Here is a 15,514-nt window from a genome sequence, read left to right on the forward strand (position 1 = left end):
GTTTAAAATCACTTTAAGTTCTACAATGGAAAATTTTGTATCAGAAGTGCACTGCATGTGAAATTAAAAAGCAAAACCTGAGATGCATGCAAGAAGTGCAGAATACTTCAGTTTTCTATCCAGGCCTTGTTGTAGGGCAGCAGTCCACTGAACTCCCTTCTGATAGTACACGGAAGATCTGAGAACTGCATGCTTGCAATGCAGAAGAGCTATTCTCAAACACACCCACTGCAGGTTTCTTGCTGCCTCTCAGAAGAAATCTGATGTAGAAGAATCTCAATACTAAGGGACATTTCACACATAGTGCTGTGACCAGCGTTTTTCCGCCCTGAATGAATGCCAGTCACCGCTTAGACACAGAAAATAATTGTTTTATATGTGTCCTTTTAACACTGCAATGCAGCCTGGATCTGCGCTGCAGTGATCAGCGATAAAATGTAGACATTCTGCATTTTATTGCAGCGCACTGGACAGGATCGCATGTCACTGTTTTGTGCACTTCAAATACAGTAGAGTGGAAATACAAGAAACTGTGTAATGCGCTGAAACGGGCATCACACCACCGCCTACCACCTGCTTATTGTGGCTGAAATGGACAGCTGCCTCACAGTAAACTATTGTGGTTCACTGTGTGGCACCTGTCCCTTTTTGTGTGAATGGGCCCTAAGAAGTGTCTCATAGCCACCAACCGGATTCATCCCTGCCTTGATGATACAAGAAACAGAAGGCTTCACAGCACAGGCTTCAGTCAGTACACTCCTGACCTTACTAGTACTACAGGCATACCCCGCTTTTAAGTACACAATGGGGTTTATTTAATAAAGCTAGAAAGTGCAAAATCAGTCTCACTTCTGCATAGAAACCAATAAGCTTCTAACCCCAGCTTGTTCAATTAAGCTTTGGTAATAAAACCTGGAAGCTCATTGGTTTCTCTGCAGAAGTGAGCCTGATTTTGCACTTTCCAGCTTTAGTAAATAAACCCCATTGTGTACTTAAAAGTGGGGTATGCCTGTACTGCCCTTGTTAGGAGCTCTCTGAATATTTTTTGCAATGGATTATAGAGAACTGTGATTACAGTAAACAGAGTGAACTTTCTGACTTTAGCATAGTTGCTGTGTTAGTAGCTCATTGATTGGTTTGACTAATGTGCTGAGAAAATATGGAACCACTCCATTTGAAAATGCTACCTTCATGGCTGTTATGCTGATCCATTTTCTTTCCTATTTCTAGCTAAGGACCTGAAACAAGCATGCAATGAGCAAGTACTGCCTTTATGCTGACTATACTTGTTCCATGCCGATTTCTGAGTTTGTGACTTAGAAAACATAGAGGACAGATACAGCCAGATAACTAGCATTTTATTATTTTTTTTATTTTTTTTTTAACTTGATAGCAGTGTAATCTTTCTCACAGTACTGGTTTCTTTTCTAGGCAAAAAACAGCAATTGGACATGCAGCAGTTTACCAATTAGGTGAGATTAACTTTAGGTTTATGCATTTAGGATACCAAAGCAAAGGCCAGCATACCTTAAATCCAATTCAGTCCTTCATTCAGCTTAGAGGAGCATATAGTAGATATAAACATAAATGTTTAGAAGACACTCAGAGGTCCTCTTTTTCACCAAAATCGTATTGTTCTATAAAATGCTCACTGTACTCTGCCTCTGCTGTGGGTTTTGGTGGGTTGGATCCTGAGACATATTTAAGTCTTTGGAGCTTGCGTCCAATCTATGTGCGGCCATCCTTGGCACATCCCAACAGCCTGGTAACTAAGACAAGTGCTGAGGTGGAGAATAGAAAACAGATACTAAAGAAAGTTATGCAGGTGCTCTTTCAGCACTCAGTAGAATTACTTGGCTGTAGGACAGGAAAGTGCAGTGCACCATCCAAAGCTAGCAGGATGTGCTGGAGATAGCACTTCTCAGAACTGGGGTCTGAATCTCACTCGCTACTTTCATTGGCTCCCAGTACTTCATAGAACATTTTAAAGCCGGAGTATGTAAAATGAACAGAGTGCATTTTACAGACCAAATTTTGTTTTATGATTTCTAATGTGAATCTGTTTGGGATGGAAATATAGCTTCTATTGCTAGCTTGTTTTAAAGGTGCAAACTCCAATGCTTTCATCTTTGTTCCTGCTTTACTACTTGTTGAGGATGTGTTTAGGTGTGTGTCAGCTCTGAACCAGAATCCAGATTTGTTTTGAGGTAGAGAAACAGGTGTACAACTTGTAGACTCTCTGATGGGTTGTTAGTGAGAACTTGTGAACGTCCTGGGCATTTCTGAAGATACCAAACAGGTTACTGGATCCTCACACTTAAAGCTTTTGTATGTGTGCATTGAGGGGAGCCTCATGGAAAAAACTTAAGTCCAAGGCAAGCCACCCAAGCAGTTTCATGGCACACACCATATATATTATTCAGAGCCCTGAACAAAGGAAACTAGAAATCCCAAGAAATTTGGCATTGTCAATTTCTATTAATTATCAAAGTCTGGAAACAATGGTTTCATATGTATGAGTCTTGACTTGAGTCACCCTTACTATTTATTGAGATTGACCACACCCAGACATACAATCAGTGAACTGATAGGACACCTGATATCCCTGTTAGTAATAAACAAATGAAGTGCTGTTTTTCCATCTTACTTTATACTATAGTAGATGGCAGGACCACTGTAATAACTGAACAATTAAGATAAGGAATATAGTTCAGATAACCCTGATGTATGCATTACTATAGGTTTAATTATGTGGAAAACCTAATCCATATAGCATTTCTATGTCATTTAGTTAGACTTATGGTCTGTTCTTGTTTGTAACTTTAACAGCTATCTGATTAGAAGATGCAAGTCCAGCTGAGCTACAACTCCTATGCACAAGTATCTGGGGTTGATAATGATGAAGAGAGATACAGGGGTGTTTCTAGGATTAAGAGCTGGCAAACCCTAAAGAGTGACTACATTCAGCATTCTCCACAGCATGCTATGAGTGCCTTATTATTGCAAATTGGGCTAAAAGTGGGAGGGGCTTTAAGAGGTATGCATAATTAAAAACCTGAACCTACTGACTGTATACATGGCGCACATATAGCACAGGCCTTGTACCCACAATATATGCTTTGATAACTGTGCCACAAACGAGTGTCTTACAGACACATATAAACCTCAACACAATCATTTCTAAAAATGTAAACCTGTGCATTACATATGCTTTTATGCATGTAGAATATAGACAGAGTGCAAACAGTTTGTCTGAACCTAACTTAAAGTGGTTGTAAACCGTCACGGTTTTTCACCTTAATGCATTCAATGCATTAAGGTGAAGAACCTTTTGTGCTGCAGCACCCCCTCAGACCCCCCCCCCCTTTTTTTCTTACCTGAGCCCAATCGTCCAGCAATAGGGACAGGCACAGCAGCCCCATCCGCTGCCTCGGGTCTTCATTGGATAGATTGTCAATCAAATCCAGTGACACGGGGGGTGGGACCGAGTCCTGCTGTCTGACTTGGGAGAGAGCGCCCACATGAGTGCCCCCATGGAAAGCGGCTCTCCATGGGGGCACTCGAGAAAAGGAGGAGACAGGAGCGCCGCGGGGGAACCCCAGAAAAGGAGGTTTGGGGCCACTCTGTGAAAAACCCTTCCACAAAGGAGGTAAGCATGACATGTTTGTTATTTTTAAGAAAAACGAAGCTTTACAATCACTTTAAAGAGAAACTTTAATAAATAGGCACAGAAGAATAACATTTTGGAATTGGGTAAGGTATCCAAAACAGATTCAGATCCTTGTTTGATTCATATTTAAATCATAGCATCCTTTGTTACATTTGGAATAGCACAGTTCCCTTTAACACAAAGCTGCATGCTATGATCTTTCCATCAAGGATCTTGTTTAGGCCCTTTCTACTATAATGTGACAACGCTGGCTTCTAGTGGCTCTCTAAATTGTCCCCTTGTTACTTGGGCTTGTGATGGAGACTATAAGAGATGCCAGCGCTCAATGTGCAGTAAATTTTCCCTATTGTAACCAGAAGGAAACTGGTCGAGGGCAATAATGTAATACTTTGCAAAGTGAAAGATTGTAAACCTGCGTTCACTTTGATTACCCATTCCTGGCTGCACCATAGCTGCCACTGCTACTTCCTGCATCTTCCAGATTTGTGGACTCCTTCACTGTGCGTTGGGTTAATTTATCCAGAACCACAAGGCAAATTACACGTCCAAAGGTAAGAAGTCTGATAGCCTTGTTCGTTCAGACTTAGCCCATGGTTATGCAAAGGGTGGCAGTCTATCTTCACAGAGCCCTAGTACCCTCTGTTTAGATAGTTGCCCCATTCTAACTCCCTGCCTTGCTCTGGGCACTCCACTGGCCCTCTCGGCCTTGCAACTTTCATCGTTTTTATCCAGAGAGGATTTTTTTCTGCCACAATGTTTGATTTCTTGGGGACATTTTCAGGTCTTATAGAGGCCATAGATAACGGGTGCCACAAGCAAGACCCTGCAGTTTGCCCTTCTGAGGTTTTCACTCAAGAGGGGAGACTGCTTGGTCTTGAAGCAGACATACTACCTGAGGGAGGAGGTAGCTGAGGAATATTCATTTTCCGAGGAATCGGATCAGGATGAAATGTCTTCTCCTGAAATTTCATCCAAGCTTCAGGATACTGTTGCTACCCTTACTGACACTGTACAATACTATTGAGCATTAGAACAATTGGAGTATTTACACCCAAGGTCTCCAACATCTCTCTCTCAATTACTCAAACCTTTCTAAGTCCTTTCCAGTCCACTCACTCTTAGAGCCTGTACCTTATGGCGCTTTGCCTCTCCCAGAAAATAGGATTTTTTAGTAATTACTATGTGGGATGTCCCAAAGCAATGCCCTTGAGGGGAGGGAGACACATATCAAAGCAGGCCTCCATCAGACGTGAGGACCTATACTGCTGCCTGACGTACACTGTGGCTAAAAGCGGCATCCTCCTGCCGCCTTACATCCATCTGGTAAAATTTAGTAAATGTATGTACTGACGACCAATTCATGGCCTTGCAAACCTAAGCCACAGAGGCCTGGTGATACACTTCCCATGAAGCACTTACTCCCCCAGTAGAGTGCGCTCTAATTTGAAAAGTGTGTCCAAAGTATAATTTCCAAACTGGAATTTCAGACTGCATTCTACCACTCTGAGCTCCCCAATTTGTCTCACCCCTCAAAAAAAAGGTAGATCTTTCTGCAAAAGCTCCATCCAAAGGAGGGTCATTGCCCCAGTCCTGAGACAGAAACAATTTTAAGATTTCTACTTAAAGCTTTCAGCCAATATCAAGTCAGCAGTTCAGTTGTCCCTTCATGAATGGACCCCTCAGCTGTAAGGTCACCTAACAGGAATCCAGTTGAACAAAGTCATAGCTGTAGCCTGCATCAACCATCAAAGAGTGACTAGAGGTTTCACCCTCAAAGAGAAGTGGACTTGATCCTCTCCTGGGCAGAAATTCACGTTCTGGCCCTGTCTGCTGTCCACATCCCAGGCATGGAAAACTGTCAGGCAGACTTTCTTCTTAGTACCTGATCCAGGGGAATGGGTTCGCTATTCAGAGGTGTTTCAAGCTCTTCGCCACAGGTGGGAAATGCCAAATGTGAATCTTCTGACATCCAGATTCAGAAACTAACTGCACAGGTTGGTTGCCAGACCTAGAGAGCATCAGGCCTTCTCTCTGCTGACTCAATGGGGTCAGTTTCACCTGATCCATACCTTTCAACTCCTCCGGCTTTTTCCTCATCTGCTCCACAGGATCATGATGGAGAGTATGCTTTTGATTCTAATCGCACCAAACTAGCCCAGAAGTGATGTGATATTTAGACAGACTCTCAATGAGCACTTCCTGATCATCAAGACCTTCTGTCCCAAGGACTGGTCTAACATCCTGCTTCTTGGTCTCTGGCTTTAATGACTTGGCTGTTGATACCTAGGTCATGGAGGACAGAGGTTTATTGGATTCTTGAAGCAAGGAAGCTGTCTTCTTGGAAAGTATACCATCACACCTGGAAAGCCTATTTTGCGTGGTGTGAGACTGAAAAGTTCTATACTAGGAAATACTCCATGGGATGCATCCTGTCCTTTCTACGGTCTGGTTTAGATCAGTGCCATCAAGGGATAACCTCTACCTCGACCACTCTCTTTTAGGGACCACTGGCCTCTCATTCCTTAGTTAAGGCTTTTGGATAGGGTGTTAGACACATATTTCCACCTGTAATTTGTCAGGTTACTTCCAGAGGACCTTAATCTGGTTCTTTCAGACCTTCAGAAGCTGCCTTTGAACCTATTAGGGATATTATTCTACCTGATCTAACTAACAAGGTAAACTTCTTCATTGCTATCACTTCTGCACAGAAGATCTCTGATTTAGCAGCCCTATCCTGTAAAGTGCCTTTCCCAGTGTTACACAAAGGCAAGAGCCTAATTTCTTAATAAGGTGTTTTTCCTCCTTCCATTTCTTTTTTTACCAATAAAAATAACAAATAGTGCAATAAATTAGAGATTAGACAAAAGGTTTTGATAGTTAATGCGGTTGCATGCCCTGAAAAAAATAAATAAAAAACCTGTAAGGCAAAGGCATAATGAGCTAGTATGCACCGCATACTAGCTCCCTATGAAATACTTACCTTAGAACGAAGTGCCCGCTTCGCCCGGTTACCGCTGAAGGAGCTGACATGTTCCCTCGCCGTTTCTTCCGGGTTCGCGGCTCTGGTGCTGTGAGTGGCCGAAGCCGCAATGACATCACTCCCGCACATGCACGTGGGAGTCCTCTTTCCGGGAAGGTCCGGCTGCATCCGCCTGACCTTTAGAGCGCATGTGCCGCTGACATCAGCGTCTGCATGCAAGGTGAATATCTCCTAAACCAGGGATATGTAATTAGCGGACCTCCAGCTGTTGCAGAACTACAAGACTCTGACAGCTACAAGCATGACACCCAGAGGCAGAGACATGATGGGACTTGTAGTTTTGCAACAGCTGGAGGTCCGCTAATTGCATATCCCTGTCCTAAACCATACAGGTTTAGGTGATATTCATTTTACCTACAGGTAAGCCTTATTATAGGCTTACCTGTAGGTAAAAATGTACAAGTAGGGTATACAACCGCTTTAATGCATTTTTATATAGCATGCAGATACCACCACACACTGTGTTCAACTCCAATGTAAGGTGAATCAAAAACTGGCTTTAGTTCGGATCCCAGCCCATCAGTCACCCTCATCTGACATGTTTTACTCCCATTTGGCTTAATCATAAAGGTCCTCTATGATTAAGCGCAATGTGGGTGTTTTTCATTCACCTTACATTGGAGTTAAAGATAGTATGCAGCGGTATCTGAATGCTATATTACATTTTGGAGTAAGATGTGCTCTATTTTTGCCAGCAAAAAAAGTTGAGAAAATGAACAACTGACGAGGGAAGAGGGACAGAGGTGTGGATGTCAAAAGAGAGATTATCCCTCAAAATGAGGGAACTCTGGGATCTCTGCAAGAAGAGAAGGGATACAAACCGCAGCTTCCCATCCAGAGTATATACCAGCCAATTCTATCCTCCTCTTCGTAAGTGATAAACCAATCCTACAAATCGAACAGGTGTACAGGCATTTAAAGGCGTTTTCACAAAAATATAAACTATATAAATGTAATAATAAATATATACACAGTGAGGGAAAAAAGTATTTGATCCCCTGCTGATTTTGTACGTTTGCCCACTGACAAAGAAATGATCAGTCTATAATTTTAATGGTAGGGTTAGCAGTGAGAGACAGAATAACAACAAAAAAATCCAGAAAAACGCATTTCAAAAAAGTTATAAATTGATTTGCATTTTAATGAGTGAAATAATTTTGATTTTGATCCCCTATCAATCAGCAAGATTTCTGGCCCCCAGGGGTCTTCTATGCAGGTAACAAACTGAGATTAGGAGCACTCTCTTAACTACTTTAGCCCCGGAAGGATTTACCCCCTTAATGACCAGGCCATTTTTTGCAATACTGCACTGCGTCATTTTAACTGACAATTGCGCGGTCGTGCGATGTTGTACCCAAACAAGATTGATGTCCTTTTTTCCCACAAATAGAGCTTTCTTTTGGTGGTATTTGATTTTTTGTGCTATAAACAAAAAAAGAGCGAAAATTTTGAAAAAAAAACTATTTTTTACTTTCTGCTATAATACATATCCCAAAAAAATATATAAAAAAACAAATTTTCAACAGTTTAGGCCAATATGTATTCTGCTCCTTATTTTTGGTAAAGAAAATCACAATAAGCGTATATTGATTGGTTTGTGCAAAAGTTATAACGTCTACAAAATAGTGGATAGATTTATGGACTTTTATTTTTCTGTTTTTACTGGTAATGGCGGCAATCTGCGATTTTTAGCGGGACTGTAACTTTGCGGCAGACAAATCTGACCCCAAGTGACACTTTTAGGGGACCAGAGACAAAATTACAGTGATCAGTGCTAAAAAAAAATGCACTGATCAATGTATAAATGACACTGGCAGGGAAGGGGTTAACACTGGGGGCAATCAAGGGTCAACTGTGTTCCCTGGGTGTGTTCTAACTGTATGGGGGCTGGGCTCACTGGGACAATACAGAGATCACTATTCCTGATCACTAAGAACAGCAGATCATAATGTTGTCCCCTGTCAGAACAGAGATCCCCATTCTGTCTCTCTGTACCGTGATCGCGGGTGGGCGGGTGGACATCGAGTCTGCCGGATCCGCGGGCGTGCTCCCGCTCGCGCCCACAATATCTACTACACGAAACAACATGCAGGTACGACGTTTCGCACAATAGAGCCACCCTGCTGCTGTATATGTGTGGTGGGTGGTTTTAAAGTGGTAAGGCTGGGTTCACACTATTGCGAATAGGATGCGGAATATCCGCCCCTAAACACGCCCTCACAGAATGACACCTAAATGTTTTATGCAGAATTAAGTTATACAAATAAATATTAACAACAACTTTATCCATGCCCACCAATGCAGTCTGTGTCCACCAATGCAGCCTGTGTCCACTAATGCAACCTACAGTTCATTGAGGGAACAGTTCATTGAGGTTACTATGAATTCCAACATGTACTGTGACATACTGAAGCAGAGCATGATCCCCTCCCTTCAGAGACTGGGCCGCAGGGCAGTATTCCAACATGATAACGACCACAAACACACCTCCAAGACAACCACTGCCTTGCTAAAGAAGCTGAGGGTAAAGGTGATGGACTGGCCAAACATGTCTCCAGACCTAAAGGTGGAGGAGTGCAAGGTCTTTAACATCCACCATGGCAACCTGTAAAACTCTGGTGAGCTCCATGCCCAAGAGGGTTAAGGCAGTGCTGGAAAATAATATTGACACTTTGGGCCCAATTTGGACATTTTCACTTAGGGGTGTACTCACTTTTGTTTAGACATTAATGGCTGTGTGTTGAGTTATTTTGAGGGGACAGAAAATGTACACTCTTATACAAGCTGTACACTCACTACTTTACATTGTAGCAAAGTGTCATTTCTTCATTGTTTGTTTAATCACTTTCCGCCCGCCATATAGCAGAATGACGGCGGCAAAGTGGTTTCAATATCCTGACTAGGCATCATATGACGTCCGCTGACACCCCGCAACACCGATCTAGGTAAAGGGTCTCTGACAGAGACTCTTTACCACGTGATCAGCCGTGTCCAATCACCGGTGATTGGCTTTTCCTCACTCGTGTCTGACAGACGCGAGTAGAGGAGAGCTGATTGGCTGCTCTCCTGACAGGGGGGGTCTGTGCTGATTGTTTATCAGCACAGCCCCCCTCGGATCCCACCCAGGACCCAGGGAAGCCGCCCAGGACCACCAGGGAAGCCATCCACACTGGACCACCAGGTATGCACCCTAGACCCCCAGGGAAATATTCTGTGCCCAGGCAGCTGCCAATCAATGCCCAGGCAGCTGCCAATCAGTGCCCACTCACAATGCCTACCAAGGCCAGTGCCACTAGGGATGCCTATCAGTGCCACGTATCAGTGCCCATCAGTGCCGCCTATCAGTGCCCATCAGTGCTGCCTATCAATGCCCATCAGTGCCACCCATAAGAACCCATCTTTTCAGCCTTTCAGTGCCCATCAGTGTTACCTATCAGTGCCCACCAGTGCCACCCATGAGTGCCCATCAGTGCTGCCTATCAATGCCCATCAGTGCTGCATATTAGTGCCTCCTACCAGTGCCCATCATCAGTGCCCATCGTCAGTGCCCGCTCATTGGTGCCACCTCATCTTTGCCGCCTTATCAGTGCCTGTCAGTGCTGCCTTATCAGTGCCCATCAGTGAAAGAGAAAACTTATTTATTTACAAAATTTTTTAACAGAAACAAAAGCAAAACTTTTATTTTTTTCAAAATTTTCGGTCTTTTTTTTATTTGTTTCGAAAAAAATAAAAACCACAGAGGTGATCAAATACCACCAAAAGAAAGCTCTATTTGTGGGAACAAAATGATAAAAATTTAGTTTGGGTACAGTGATGGATGACCGCGCAATTGTCATTCCAACTGCGACAGCGCTGAAAGCTGAAAATTGGTCTGGGCAGGAAGGTGTATAAGGGCTCTGTATTGAAGTGGTTAAAATATGTGAAAGTTATACTAAAGCACTGATATGAATAAATAAGTATATAATATATAAAAGATGGCCAAATGATTAAGCTGCAACCATTCTATGGTGTTCTGACACCGTGATATGATAATATGTCTAACAATTAATAGTGCGCTACAATCAACCTTCTATAAACACACAAACTAAAATAATAATATTATAATAATAACCCTATTAGTGCTCAGTGCAATATACTGTATAGATACAATAGATCCAGAGGCATACAAACACATCAACAGCATCAATGAGGGGACCTGATAACACCCCCACACTAAACAGGAATATCCACAGATGCTAATAAATAGATATAAATAGCCTGTCCAGAGAATGAACGGGAATGAAAAGCACAATGATTAACCGGTAATTGCTCCAAACAGCTACTCCTACTACACTCTCAATCCATTAGGGGTATTCAGCTGTTTTCTCTTGCTGCTCCTCTTATTTTTCCTCATTAGATATGGGTAGTCACATGAAACAAGAGAGATGCATCATTGCGCAATGATAAGAACTTGTAAAGGTATAGGAAAAAAAAAACAAATCCACTCACATTTGTTTAGATCAACCAAAGCTTATTGCAAATGATCAGATGCCTATAGTGCGATTATTCCTCACACCGCATCTGTTGTGCTCACTGACTTGCACACTAGATGTCGTCACTGGCTCCTCCCGATGCATGGTTTCCCCAAACGCAGCGTATCACAACATTTTGCGTCGCATCATAATAAAGACCCCACGTGCTTAAAATTTTGGGGTATTGACAAATATAAGCCCAACTGGAGGGGAAGTAACCGAGTAAGAGAATTAAGCAAAAGAGAATCAACATGGATTTTTGAAATGTGTACTCTCTCTCCTAGGGGTTTGAATATTGATTTTTATTTAAATTGTTTTATCTCTGACTATTAGATTTTTAAAACTTAATTTTACCTCCTTTTTATATTATACTTACTCTATGTCATATAGTATGGTTTTAGTATCATAAAGTGGATAGTTCCACATACCACCACTGGAGGGAGTGTTAAAATAGGTATCAGGCAAGCGACAGGTGTAATCCCAGCTGGTGACCACAGGAGGGAGTTTTTATTATGTCTTAATATTTTTTAGATTTAGTGCCAAAATTGGGTCTTTTTTATATGTTTTAGTTTTTTTTTTATATGCTATAGTTCTTAATGTCATGTTATTGTATTATTAAAGTATTGTTAATTTATTGAGAACTTGGTAAACGTAATCATCGCTTATATGTGCTAAATGGCATGATGATCCAATGATGACCGAGGTCACTATGGCAACCGGCACACTGGCCTGTGTATAAATACGGAGCTCTGTCTGTCACATGGCTAACCTTGAAAAAGTCACGTGACGCAACGCGTCGGGAGGAGCCAGTGACGACATCTAGTGCGCATGTCAGTGAGCACAACAGATGCGGTGTGAGGAATAATCGCGCTATAGGTGTCTGACCATTTGCAATAAGCTTTGGTTGATCTAAACAAATTTGAGTGGATTTGTTTTTTTTCCCTATACCTTTACAAGTTCTTATCATTGCGCAATGATGCATCTCTCTTGTTTCATGTGACTACCCATATCTAATGAGGAAAAACAAGAGGAGCAGCAAGAGAAAACAGCTGAATACCCCTAATGGATTGAGAGTGTAGTAGGAGTAGCTATTTTGAGCAATTACCGGATAATCATTGTGCTTTTCATTCCCGTTCATTCTCTGGACAGGCTATCTATTTATTAGCATCTGTGGATATTCCTGTTTAGTGTGGGGGTGTTATCAGGTCCCCTCATTGGTGCTGTTGATGTATTTGTATGCCTCTGGATCTATTGTATCTATACAGTATATTGCACTGAGCACTAATAGGGTTTTTATTATAATATTATTATTTTAGTTTGTGTGTTTATAGAAGGTTGATTGTAGCGCACTATTATTTGTTACACATGTTTCTTCATTGTTGTCACATGAAAATATATAATAAAATATTTACAAAAATGTGAGGGGTGTACTCACTTTTGTGAGATACTGTATATCTTTATATGTTTGTATAGAAAAGAATATCCAAAACAACTTACTTAGCAAATTTGTTTGGCCTGCATGGATGGTTTACATGGATAAAAGTATAATTAAAATACTGTAGTGTGAAATAAAGTTATTAAGATACACTCTTTTTGGTCCTTTAATGTAAGGTTGAAAAAAGTAGCAAATTTCACAAGGTGAAAAGTCACACATTCTACACAAGAGCAATTTTTATTTCAGCAATATTTTGCTATAAGGTTTATAAATGACCCATTCAATGTCAGTTGCAGTCATTGTGCCTATAAAACGTGTGAAGTGTTTTATGATGGTGAAAAGAATGGTTATTACTAATATGGCCACTAGATGTCCCCAAAAACCAAGTTGTAACCCATAATCCAAGTCCAATTCCTTTGCCTCCTTATTTCTTAACTTTGTCTACAAACTCTAGATAAATGAAATGTGGAATGCTCATTGAACATTTCCAAAGACAGTACTGAAAAAAAATCTACAGAATGAGGAGTGTAATCAATAATATAGAATAATTTTTATCTTGAAGTCCACATATTATTTTTAATTTGCTGAATTATAGGTTGTTAAATAATATAGTACCTCCTGTTTTGCTCTGTACTCGTGAATATAAACCTGCCATATGGCATTATCATTGTCTAGGCTTAAATGAATATACAGTACAAGTTTTTTGTATTGATAGATACATACTGCAGATAGGTTAGATGGGATGGACAGATTAAAAATAATAAAAGACCAATGGGCTGATGAGCTATACATATAATACATACATATATATATATATATATATATATATATATATATATATATATATATATATATATAGCTATAGACAGATATACAGAGAAGAATAGACAGACCTATAGTTGTGTGAAAAAGTATTTGCCCTCTTTCAGATTTTTTATTTTTTTGCATATTTGTCACACTTACATGACTCAGATCATCAAACAAATGTTATTACACAATATATTACACAAAGCAGTGGCGTAACTAGAACCTTCAGGGCCCCGGTGCAAAAAACCATGATGGGCCCCCCCTTCCATCCGAGTCCCGGGCTTCCAATTTTGGGAGGGTGTCTATGTACATCGTCCCAAAACCGTGCTTCCCACATGCCCCATGGGATGTGCATCCAGCGCATGCACAGTGGCCCTTTACCATGCGATGTCAGCTGATCACATGTAAACAGACTTGCTGGTTATCCGCAGCCCTTTCCTCCCACGCTGTGTCTGTGTTAGGAAAGGACTGCCATTAACTGTCAAGAATGTCAGAAAATTATTTACACTGATAATCAGTGCCCCAATCATCAGTGCCCATCAATGCCACATATCAGTGCCCATTAATGCCACCTACAAGTGTTACCTATCAGTGCTCATTAATGCTGCCTAACAGCGTCCATCCGTGCCACCTATCAGTACTCTTCAATGCTGCCCATCAATACTGCCTGAGATTTGCCTATCAGTGTTCTTCAGTGCCCATCAGTGCAGCCTATGAGCTCTGCCTATAAGTGCCCATCAATGCCTCCTATCAGTGCCCACCAGTGCCTCTCATCGGTGCCTGTCTCAGTGAACCCTAGTGCCTTCTCAGTGCCCCCTATCGGTGCCCCCTAGTGCCTTCTCAGTGCCCCCTATCAGTGCCCCCTAGTGCCTTCTCAGTGCCCCCTATCAGTGCCCCCTAGTGCCTTCTCAATGCCCCCTATCAGTGCCCCCTAGTGCCTTCTCAATGCCCCCTATTAGTGCCCCTAGTGCCTTCTCAGTGCCCCCTATCAGTGCCCCCTAGTGCCTTTTCAGTGTCCCCTATCAGTGCCTTCTCAGTGCCCCCTATCAGTGCCTCCCTTCAGTGCTCATCAGTAAATCCTATCAGTGCCTCCAATCGGTGCCCCCTATCAGCGTCCCCTATCAGCACCTTCTATCAGTGTCCCCTATCAGCGCCCCCCATCAGTGCTTTCTATCAGCGCCCCCTATCAGTGCCCCCTAGTGCCTTCTCAATGCCCCCTATCAGTGCCCCCTAGTGCCTTCTCAGTGCCCCCTATCAGTGCCCCCTAGTGCCATCTCAGTGCCCCCTATCAGTGCCCCCTAGTGCCTTCTCAGTGTCCCCTATCAGTGCCCCTAGTGCCTTCTCAGTGCCCCCTATCAGTGCCTCCCTTCAGTGCTCATCAGTAAATCCTATCAGTGCCTCCCATCGGTGCCCCCTATCAGCACCTTCTATCAGTGTCCCCTATCAGCGCCCCCCATCAGTGCCTTCTATCAGCGCCCCCATAAGTGCCTTCTATCAGTGCCCCCTATCAGTGCCCATCAGTGTCTTCTATCAGTGTCTTCTATCAGTGTCCCCTATAAGTGTCCCCTATCAGTGTCTTCTATCAGTGCCCCCTATCAGTGCCCGTATCAATTTCCCCTATCAGCATCCCCTATAAGTGCCTATCAGTGCCCATAAGTGTCCCCTATCAGTGTCCTCTATCAGTGTCCCTATCAGTGCCCATCAATGTCCCTATCAGTGCCCATCAGTGTCCTCTATCAGTGTCCCTATCAGTGCCTCCTATCAGTGCCCATCAGAGTCCTCTGTCTTCTCAGGACAGCACGGCTCTGAGCGGAGAGCGTGTCTCTCATGTAATAGCAGCACAGAGAAACCGGCATTGACAGTTTTATATCCCTCTCCGACGGAGACCGTCCAGTCTGTCCTCTCTCACACGGGATGATACAGGACACACAGCTGATCTCTCCCTTCTCCCCCCTCCCCTCTCCTGTGTGCTCCGCAGGAAATGTGAGCTTGTTAGCTTCACACTTGACTGCTCCCCCCCCCCACTTTAACTGACAAACCAAACAAAATTA

This window comes from Aquarana catesbeiana, linkage group LG05, assembly GCF_042186555.1.
Source record: "Aquarana catesbeiana isolate 2022-GZ linkage group LG05, ASM4218655v1, whole genome shotgun sequence".
NCBI lineage: Eukaryota > Metazoa > Chordata > Amphibia > Anura > Ranidae > Aquarana > Aquarana catesbeiana.